The sequence below is a fragment of the Schistocerca americana genome, chromosome 1 (assembly GCF_021461395.2).
Source record: "Schistocerca americana isolate TAMUIC-IGC-003095 chromosome 1, iqSchAmer2.1, whole genome shotgun sequence".
In the NCBI taxonomy this organism is placed as follows: domain Eukaryota; kingdom Metazoa; phylum Arthropoda; class Insecta; order Orthoptera; family Acrididae; genus Schistocerca; species Schistocerca americana.
In genome coordinates, this window is record NC_060119.1 from 1,193,384,126 (window position 1) to 1,193,395,978 (window position 11,853).

Here is an 11,853-nt window from a genome sequence, read left to right on the forward strand (position 1 = left end):
AGCGAATTTCTGTCCAAGAGAAGGTTACTAGTATCACAAATAGGCCTTAATTTGAGGAAAAAATTTCTGAGAATGTACGTTTTGAGCGCAGCATTGTAAGGTAGTGAGAAATGGACTGTGGGAAAACTGGAACAGAAAAGAATCGAAGCGTTTTGGATGTGGTGCTACAGACGAATGTTGAAAGTTAGATGAGCTGATAAAGTAAGGAATGAGAAAATTCTGCGCAGAATCGGAGAGGAAAGGAATACGAGGGAGCCACTGACAAGGAGAAGGGACAGGATGATAGGACGCCTGATGAAACATCAGGGAATGACATCCATGGTGCAAGAGAAACCTGTAGAGGGCAAAAAACCGTCATTGAAATTTGAAAACAAAAACCTCCGCATCTTAAACCATACACTGGTTGCCTTATCAACCATAACGATGGAATGAAAGAAATTCCAGATATCACACTGTTATTCAAAGACAATATGTACACTGAAGTAACCGCTCGTTATGATGCTCTCCTGGGTACTATGAACGCGGGACACTATTCTTAATAGGGTGTGTGATCACTATAAATGGCTATGCGCCGGCCGAAGTGGCCGTGCGGTTAGAGGCGCTGCAGTCTGGAACCGCAAGGCCGCTACGGTCGCAGGTTCGAATCCTGCCTCGAGCATGGATGTTTGTGATGTCCTTAGGTTAGTTAGGTTTAACTAGTTCTAAGTTCTAGGGGACTAATGACCTTAGCAGTTGAGTCCCATAGTGCTCAGAGCCATTTGAACCATTTTTGAATGGCTATGCACGGTCGGCTACGTGCTCTCACACACAAGGTTGCTAGAGCATTTCGTTCCTTCATGAGCGTGGTTGGCACCTGATGGATGGCTGAGCAAGTGAACGTATAATACGTCTTCCCGACTCATACCACACACGCTTCATGGCATTTAAGTTGAGGGAACGGCGAGGCGTTTCCATTTGTTGAAAATACTCTCATTCAAAGGTTTCCTCCGTCTGAGCGTTTTGATGCAGTCGCGCATGGTCATCCATAAAAACGAATTCATTGGCGAATGCACCACTGAAAAGACACAAGTGGGGAAGGAGAACAGTGTCACAGTCACGCTGACCGTTGATTGTGTGGTGCTCAAAGATGTGGACATCAGTGCCACCAAGAAATATTGCTGCCTCTCCTTACCACAACATCTGGATCATCAAAACGATCATGTTCGATAAGTTTTTGCGTGCATTACGTTTTCCCACTTCTCGCTATTAGAGGGTAGTCAATATGATGTGCGAGGGGCGTTTGAAAAGTCCGTGCAAAAATAAAATCCACTTACGTGTTTGGGGTAAACCTTTTTTAATTTTCGACACAATCTCGTTTTAGACTAATACACTTCGTCCAACGCTGTCCTAATTTATTGATCCCTTCCGAATAATAGGAATTGTCCAAGTCTGTAAAATAGCTATTACTTGAGGCAATCACCTCATCGTTTCAATAAAATCTTTGTCCCACCAGCCATTTCTTCAAACTGGGGAACAAATAGTAGTCCGGGGGAGTCAAGTCTGGAGAATAGGAGGATGTGAAACGAGTTGGAATCCTGTTTCCACAACTGCTGAGGTGTGTGCTGGTGCATTGTCGTGATGGAAACGGACATTTATGCGGTCCAATCGCCGGCGTTTTCTTGCAGCTCAATTTTGAAACGGTTCAGTAACGATGAATAATATGCACCTTTAATAGTTTTGCCCTATTCCAGATAGTCGATGACGATTATCCCTTGCGAATCCCAGAAGACAGTCGCCATAAACTTTCCGGTCGAAAGAATGGTCTTCGCCTTTTTTGGTGCAGATACTCCCTTGGTAACCCATTGTTCCAATTGTTATTTGGATTCAGTATAGTAATGTATCCATGTTTAATCCACAGTGACGAAACGACGCTTAAAGTCATGCGGATTCGTCCTGAACAGTTGCAAACCATCCTTGCAACACTTCACACGATTCCGTTTTTGGCCAAGCGTGAGCAATAGCGGAACCCATCTTGCGGATAGCTTTCTCATGTCCAAATGTTTATCCAAAATATTACGTACCCGTTCATTCGAGATGTCCACAGCATTAGCGATTTCATGCACCGTAATTCTTCTGCCATCCCGAGCGGTTCTAGGCGCTGCAGTCTGGAACCGCGCGACCGCTACGGTCTTAGGTTCGAATCCTGCCTCGGGCATGGATGTGTGTGATGTCCTTAGGTTATTTAGGTTTAAGTAGTTCTAAGTTATAGGGTACTGATGACCTCAAAAGTTCAGTCCCAAGTACGCAGAGACATTTGAACTAAACTTCTGTCGTCCATTACCATATCATGCATTTTATGAATGATTTCTGTAGTCATACTCTCCACAGGGCGTCCAGAACGTTCAGCATCACTTGTGCCCATACGGCTCCTCCGAAAATTTTGAAACCACATATAAACTGTTATAATCGAAGGTTCAGAGTCACCGTAATGTTTGTCAAGCTTCTCTTTAGTCTTCTGAGGCGTTTTGCATTTCATAAAGTAATGTTTAATCACCACACGAAATTATTTTTCGACCATTTTTTGACAATCACCTGATTTCCTTGATTCACACGAATGCCAAACACAAATGAATAGAAAAATATGACTGAAACTTGGTGTGCGCTCTTTCCAAACATGCTACTAGCTAGACATGACCTCGATACGCACCGGTGGTGCCCTCTCTCGGACTTTGCACAGACTTTTCAAACGCCCCTAGTAATGATTTGAATAACCTGGCAGATTAAGACTACGTGCTGGAGGCAGCCTCGAACTCGGGACTTTTGCGTATCGCGGTCGTAAAAGCGAAGGGCTTATAGTGGAAGAGTTGTTTTCCATAGTAGCAAAAGTGAACAACAGCTCATATTTCGTTAGGTATGCATTTGGGATTCCATGTATACTGAACACTTTTGTTTTGTTTTGGCTCATTATACGACCTCTTAAAATATGGAATATTCTTTTTTAATTCTCTGAATTTACGGGGTGTCCCACTTTCGTTTGACTGGTTGTTTGAAATTCCTAATTATGATGCTATCTCGTATATCTCGTAGCGGGTTGCTGCGATACGATCCTTGAAGATTCAACAACATGTGTGTCGAACGTCAAAGCTCTATCAAAGCTGCATCGGACGTCCTGTCTCCTCACTGACAATATCGCCCACAAAGCGAAGATGGTACACGACTTTTTGGTGAGAACACGAATCATAGTCCTGGATCTTTCCTCGGATTACCCAAATTTCGCCACATCCAACATCTGGTTCCTCCTCAAATTGATGCTGGCAATGAAAGGACTCCGCTACGACGCAGATACGGACAACAAAGAAAATTGTACAGAATTACTGAAGTAAATTATAAATATGGACTTCTAAAACGGTTTCATCAATGTACAGATTCAGGAGGAGACTATTTTGAATAAATACAAGGATTTTGTGAACGTGATCCATGACTTATTTTTGATAGCCGCGGTCCTGACGGAACTAGGACACACTGTGTGTGTGTCCACTATTCAGCCTAACTGTGAAAATTCTAAGAAATTTAATGACGCTAAGGTCTTTGATTCCGGAAGTATGTATACCTAAACGGATGGTCACAAATGTGGAAAAAACACAAAACATTGCCATCTCTAATACGTTGCAGGAAAACCGTTCGGGTTCAAAACAGCTTTCAATCATCTCTGAATGGATAAAGACAGGTTTCGTGGGGTTTTAGAGAGAATCTTATACCATTTTCAACAAAACTGAGAACCGGTGACTGCGGTCGCTAAAATCCATCCTCGCTTACCAAGGCAGCACAGGACAATGCAAACTGTTAGAGAAGGGGCCTTGTCGTCTTGGAATATAGCATCATCATTGGGAAACGAACATTGCCCCATATGATAAGTTTTATCAGCCGAACTCGTCACCTTTCGCAGAGTAATCATGGGACCCATGAATAGCACAACATGATGCGTCATCATCACTGAACTCCGCCATGTTTCACTCCTGGGATGTAAACTCGGCGAAAATTGGGAAAGAGAATGAAGTGAAGCTCATGTGACCAAGTGACTTATTTTCATTGCTCCTTGTTGTTGTTGTTGTGTTCTTCAGTCCTGAAACTGGTTTGATGCAGCTCTCCATGCTACTCTATTCTGTGCAAGCTTCTTCATCTCCCAGTACCTACTGCAAACTACATGCCTCTGAATATGCTTAGTGTATTCATCTCTTGGCCTCCCTCTACGATTTTTACCCTCCACGCTTCCCTCCAATACTAAGGTGGTAATCCATTGATGCCTCAGAACATGTCCTACCAACCGATCCCTTCCTCTAGTCTAGTTGTGCCACAAACTCCTCTTCTCCCAAATTCTATTCAGTACCTCCTAATTAGTTATGTGATCTACCCATATAATCTTAAGCATTCTTCTGTAGCACCACATGACGGAAGCTTCTATTCTCTTCTTGTCCAAACTCTTTATCGTCCATGTTTCACTTCCATACATGGCTACACTCCATACGAATAATTTCAGAAACGACATCCTGACACTTAAATCTATACTAGATGTTAACAAATTTCTGTTCTTCAGAAATTCTTTCCTTCCCATTGCCAGTCTACATTTTATATCCTCTCTACTTCGACTATCATCACTTATTTTGCTCCCCAAAACTCCTTTACGGCTTTGTCTGATTGCCTAATCTAATTCGCTCCGCATCACCCGACTTAATTCGACTACATTCCATTGTTTTGCTTTTGTTGATTTTCATCATATATCCATCTTTCAAGACACTGTCCATTCCGTTCACCTGCTCTTCCAGGTCCTTTGCTGTCTCTGACAGAATTATAATGTCATCGGCGAACATCAAAGTTTTAATTCCTTCTCCATGGATTTTAATTCCTATTCCGAATTTTTCTTTTGTTTCCTTTTCTGCTTGCTCAATATACAGATTGAATAACATCGGGGAGAGGCTACAGTTCTGTCTCACTCCCTTTCCAACCACTGCTTCCCTTTCATGCCCCTCGCCGCTTATAACTGCCATCTGTTTTCTGTACAAATTGTAAATAACTTCTCGCTTCCTGTACCTTCGGAATTTGAAAGAGAGCATTCCAGTCAACATTGTCAAAAGCTTTCTCTAAGTCTACAAATGCTAGAAACGTAGGTTTGCCTTTCCTTAATCTGTTTTCTAAGATAAGTCGTAGGGTCAGTACTGCCTCACCTGTTCCAACATTTCCCTTAGTTCTGGTTCTAGGGCTTCTGCACAAGATTTTTCTGTTAAGAGCGTTTGCATCACTGACGTGCAGTCAATAAATTCCAGATCGCCCTGTAATTCCAAGATTATGTAGCACCCTTCGTGTTGTTCTGGAACTGACGTGGTTCACACGCTCGACATTTAGTTCTGCAGTGGCTTTTGCACCCGTCGTCCTCTTATTTTTCGTCACAATCCTCTCTACACACACTGTCGTCCCCGTAGTGAGTTAGCGAACAGTGTTTTCTGGTTTCCGGGCATGCAGTATAAACCTAGGATACGGTGCCTCGTGAAACACCAAACACTTCGACTACTTAGGTTACGATAGCAATCACTATACGAGCACGAATAATTTCCACACGACTTCATGTAGTTCAGATACGATGCACTCACAACAACACATAAAACAGTTCTGACCACGAGAGACGCTTGCAACATTATCAAGGTTCAAAATGGCTCTGAGCACTATGGGACAACATCTGTGGTCATCAGTCCCCTAGAACTTAGAACTACTTCAACCTAACTAACCTAAGGACATCACACACATCCATGCCCGAGGCAGGATTCGAACCTACGAGCGTAGCAGTCGCGCGGTTCCGGACTGAACGCCTATAACCGCTAGACCACAGCGGCCGGACCATTATGAAGGCATTGTACAAGAGTCTTTAGTGGTCAAATATGCACTACTGGCCATTAAAACTCCTACACCACGAAGATGACGTGCTACAGACGCGAAATTCAACCGACAGGAAGAAGATGCTTTGATATGCAAATGATTAGCTTTTCAGAGCATTCACACAAGGTTCGCGCTGGTGGCGACACCTACAACGTGCTGACATGAGGAACGTTTCCAACCGATTTCTCGTACACAAACAGCAGTTGATCGGCGTTGCCTGGTGAAACGTTGTTGTGATGCCTCGTGGAAGGAGGAGAAATGCGTACCATCACGTTTACGACTTTGATAGAGGTCGGATTGTAGTCTATCGCGATTGCGGTTTATCGTATTGCGACATTGCTGCTCGCGTTGGTCGAGAGCCAATGACTGTTAGCAGAATATGTGATCGTTATGTTCAGGAGGGTAATACGAAACGCCGTGCTGGATCGCAACGGCCTCGTATCACTAGCAGTCGAGAAGACAGGCATCTAATCCGCATGGCTGTAACAGATCTTGCAGCCACGTCTCAATCCCTCAGTCAACAGATGGGGAAGTTTGCAAGACGACAACCATCTGCACGAACAGTTCGACGACGTTTGCAGCAGCATGGACTATCAGCTCGGAGACCATGACTGCCGTTACCCTTGACGCTGCATCACAGACAGGAGCGCCTGCGATGCTGTACTCAGCGATGAACCTGCGTGTATGAATGGCAAAACGTCATTTTTTCGGATGAATCCAGGCTCTGTTTACAGAATCATAATGGTCGCCTTCGTGTTTGGCGACATCGTGGTTAACGCACATTGGAAGCGTGTATTCATCATCGCCATACTGGCGTATCACCCGGCGTGATGGTATGGGCTGCCATTGGTTACACGTCTCGGTCACCTCTTGTTCGCATTGACGGCAATTTGAACAGTGGACGTTACATTTCAGATTGTGTTACGACCCGTGGCTCTACTCTTCATTCGATCCTTGCGAAACCCTACATTTCAGCAGGATATTGCACAACCGCATGTTGCAGGTCCTGTACGGGCCTTTCTGGATACAGAAAATGTTCGACTGCTGCCCTGGCCAGCACGTTCTCCAGATCTCTCATCAACTGAAAACGTCTGGTCAATGGTGGCGGAGCCAGTCACTACTCTTGATGAACTGTGATATCGTGTTGAAGCTGCATTGACAGCTCTATCTGTACAAGCCATCCTAGCTCAGTTTGAGTCAATGCCCAGGCGTATCAAGGCCGTTATTACGGGCAGAGGTGGTTGTTCTGGGTACTGATTTCTTAGGATCTATGCACCCAAATTGCTTGAAAATGTATTCAGATGCCAGTTCTAGTATAATATTTTTGTCCAGTGAACACTCGTTTATCATCTGTATTTCTTTTTGGTGTAGCAATTTTAATGGCCAGTAGTGTAGTAGAACAACCTGGAGGGTTGCCTAGCACCTCCATTTACGTTCAAGCAAGCATTTCTCGCTATGTACCCATATTTCTGTGCAGCCGCTGTTCATCTATCGGAATGAACGAGAGAGCAAAGTGAGAGGTTTGCCACACCATGCGCGTCGCGGTTCATCGCAGCTGGCGTCGCACGTGGCTCCAGAGTGCTGCGCTGGAGGACAATTTGCGACCAGTGGCCGCGTCGCGCCGCCAGTGTGGGACCCGCTTGGGTTCGTGTTCGTGTTTAGGACACGGCGCGGCGCGGCGCGGCCAGCTGCCGCGGACACGGGATTACGGCAGCTCCACGGCCGCAAGCCGCAGCGCTAAGCCCGAACGCGTTTTAAAATGTCAGCCGGGTATCTGCGTCCGCCGCTCCGCGCCGCGCGACCGCAGGAATAAGCTGCGGAAAAACGTAAATACGGCGCGCCCGGCGTACAGTGGAAGGGCGGGGCGCCCTTTTGTCCCGGCGCCCGGCGGAATAAAACCCGGCGCCAGCGGCTTAACCGCCGCGCTGTGCCGCGAAACCAGACGAGTGGCAGCGGCAAGTGGTCAGTCTGAGGCGACCGTCCACCCGTTACAGACGTAGCTTGCACTTGCTGCCGCTCTGAACATCGGCCAGTTCTTTTCGAGGAAATACTTTGCTTCTCACAAGTAGATTGCGTCTTCCCGTCGTCGCCGGTAACGTACAAGTTTGTGGTATATTCAGGTCTTGGCCAGAAATGAAAGTGACGGGATTGGGAGATCCTGACAAGAATTTGTTGTGCGGGCCGCGCGAGTCATGAGCCATTTACGTTTACCTGATGTCCACGTAGCGGTAGCAGTATAGGGGAGAGCACGGAACATTAGCCTAAGATTCGTGGGTTCGAGTACCTACGCAGAAACATCTATCTTAAATTTCAGGTTTAATGTTACTTACATAGCAAATAAACCAAAATAAAGGTGGCAGGGGTAAAATACAGGGAGCGAAAGGCTATTTACAATTTATACAGTAAGCAGATGGCAGTTATAAGAGTCGAGGGGGATGAAAAAGAAGCAGCGGTTGGGAAGGGAGTGAGACAGGGCTGTAACCTCTCCCAGTTGTTATTCAATCTGTATATTGAGCAAGCAGTAAAGGAAACTAAAGGAAAAATTGGAGTAGGTATTAAAACCCATGAAGAAGAAATAAAAAGTTTGAGGTTCATCGATGACATTGTAATTCTGTCAGAGACAGCAAAGGACTTGGAAGAGCAGTTGAACGGAATGGACAGTGTCTTGAAAGGAGGATATAAGATGAACATCAACAAAAGCAAAACGAGGATAATGGAATGTTGTCAAATGAAGTCGGGTGATGCTGAGGGAATTAGATTAGGAAACGAGACACTTAAAGTAGTAAAGGAGTTTTGCTATTTGGGGAGCAAAACAACTGATGATGGTCGAAGCAGAGAGGATACAAAATGTAGACTGGCAATGGCAAGGAAAGCGTTTCTGAAGAAGAAAAATTTGTTAACATCGAGTATAGATTTAACTGTCAGGAAGTCGTTTCTGAAAGTATTTGTATTGAGTGTAGCCATGTATGGAAGTGAAACATGGACGATAAATAGTTTGGATAAGAAGAGAATAGAAGCTTTCGAAATGTGGTGCTACAGAAGAATGCTGAAGATTAGATGGGTAGATCACATAACTAATGGGGGGGTATTGAATAGACTTGGGGAGAAGAGGAGTTTGTGGCACAACTTGACTAGAAGAAGGGATCGGTTGGTAGGACACGTTCTGAGGGATCAAGGGATCACAAATTTAGCACTGGAGGGCAGCGTGGAGGGTAAAAATCGTAGAGGGAGACCAAGAGATGAATACACTAAGCAGATTCAGCAAGATGTAGGTTGCAGTAAGTACTGGGAGATGAAGAAGCTTGCACAGGATAGAGTGGCCTGGAGAGCTGCATCAAATCAGTCTCAGGACTGAAGGCCACAACAACAACAAGCCTCAAAATATTTTCCTTCTTTGTATTTTCGTAAAAGGTGTGTAGAGTAACGCAAAAGAAAAATTTTGGGTTGCAAATAAATTTTCGAGACAGAACTCCTCTTTAATGCATTAGCCATGGCAGCCCTGTGGTATTGGTTTTTACCGTCAGCTAAAGAATTGGATAAAAAAGCCTCAAAACTGCTCTAACCCCAACGAGAAAGAAAAAGACGTCGCATCCAGATTAGACTGCTCCAAAATACCTTTCGTTGTACATCACCAGCTATCCTCGCCAAAATTTGGCGAAATGATGCGTTAGACGTGCTTCGCTGCCTAACGGTGCCATGAGAGAGAACGTTATACGTATGTAAACATTTTTTTTTTTAAATTTTCTTCTGATACCCGTCACAGCTGCGACCTTTTCTTTGTGAGCCGTCGGGGGTAACAGCGTTGTCTAAGGTGCCTTGCCAGGGTTCGCGCGATTGCCACCGTCGGAGATTCGAGTCCTCCGTCGGGCATGGGTGTGTGCGTTTTCCTTAGCGTAAATTGGTTTCAGTTAGATTAAGTAGTGCGTAAGCCTAGGGATCTATGACCTTAGCAGTTTGGTCCCATAGGAACTTACCACAAATTTCCAAAATTTTTCTTTCTGTTGACTTGTTTCGGACCTTCAGATCTATTTTCGAACCATGGTTTTAGACGTAAGTGTAATCATATGGCCTCACCAGTGTACATGTAGCCACTCATTCCTCACTAGTCATCCTTACATAAATACAAAATGACAAACTCTGCATGAGTATACAGTGCTATTTCTTTCCAATCGAACGCAGGAAACTGAAACAAGTAATTGCAAAATGAGACATTTATAACGGGTGTAAGATACTGAGAAAGTTAGTGCTTCCCATAATCTTACGCTAAATGCCGTGCGCGATTAGCCGAGCGGTCTAAGGCGCTGCAGTCATGGAGTGTGCGGCTGGTCCCGGCGGAGGTTCGAGTTCTCCCTCGGGCATGGGTGTGTGTGTTTGTCCACAGGGTAGTTTAGGTTAAGTAATATGTAAGCTTAGGGACTGACGACCTTAGCAGTTAATTCCCATAAGATTTCACACACATTTGAACATTTAAAGCCGGCCGGTGTGGCCGTGTGGTTCTGGACTCTTCAGTCTGGAACCGCGTGACCGCTACGGTCGCAGGTTCTAATCCTGCCTCGAGCATGGCTGTGTGTGATGTCCTTATGTTAGTTAGGTTTAAATAGTTCTAAGTTCTAGGGGACTGATAACCACAGATGTTAAGTCCCATAGTGCTCAGAGCCATTTCGATAAATGTCATCCCAACACGTGTAAATCATCAACTGTAAAATAACGAAGCTATCTAATTTTGTATATGAAGTTCTCTGGTACGCCGTAAAATACCCATCTGGAATATTATTTGCTATCCCATATTTTCCTCTACCTTCCCATTTCACGCATTTTACGAATTTATTAACAAATGCAGTATATTAAGGTATTATGTAGATTTATTAGCAAAGTTCAAAGGGCTCTGAGCGCTATGGTACTTAACATCTGAGGTCTTAAGTCCCCTGGAACTTAGAACTACTTAAACCTAACTAACCTAAGGACATCACACACATCCATGCCCGACGTAGGATTCGAACCTGCGACCGTAGCTGTCGCGCGGTTCCATACTGAAGCGCCTAGAACCGCTCGGCCACACCGGCCGGTATTTATTAGCAGCGTAAGTAAGCATTTGCTACACGGAACTCTACAGAGCGCCTGCCGAATATCTACCAACACGAAGTTAACCCGGGCGTTGCCATCGCGTTTATCGATACGGCGTGGATTTTAGTTAAAAAGAAACAGTAAAATATAAGCATAAAATGTGTCCTATAGTTTTATAACTGACGTCGCCAATATAGATTTATATTTTCGTGCATATTTCTAAGAATAACTACCAAAGGCGATCTCTGGCAATCGTTACTTGATAAACCTTTAATGGAACGTTAAGAAATATACCAATATGTTTGTGAACCATTAGCGTAATCATCTTAAATTGCTGTCAAAGAAAAATTACTGCGGGTTCGATTGGAAGGCAATTTTGTCGATTTCCTCCATAGCAACTGTTCCCTATTTCAGTTTCGTATAGGTTCTGGATAAAGAGATCATTTAACGAAGGAAGGGGGTTACCTATGACATCACTAATCGTCAAGCAGTAGAAATAGATGAGCCATACCCTCGCTATTACAGGTGTACGGACTGGGTATAAAATAATGTATAACGTCACAGCAGAATGACTAGCCTTGGTCGATAATATGGTACTGCTACATTTGAACGAATAAGGCACAAAACTGGCAGTGAAAACTGTGATTTAAACACTGCGAAATCATTACAGCATACAATACTACTTAGATACTGAAGAGAGAGAACTTCTGGAAGGGTGAAGGTCAAACGGTAGAGATTGTTCAATCATTCCACTATCTGGATTATCAAGGAAAAACGGTTTTCAGGAGTTCTAGAAAGAAAAGGTAAGAAGCCTGCATAAAATACAATGGGTGAAACTTTTGCAGTAATTTTGATCGGAAGTACTTACTGAAGTTCAGTGGT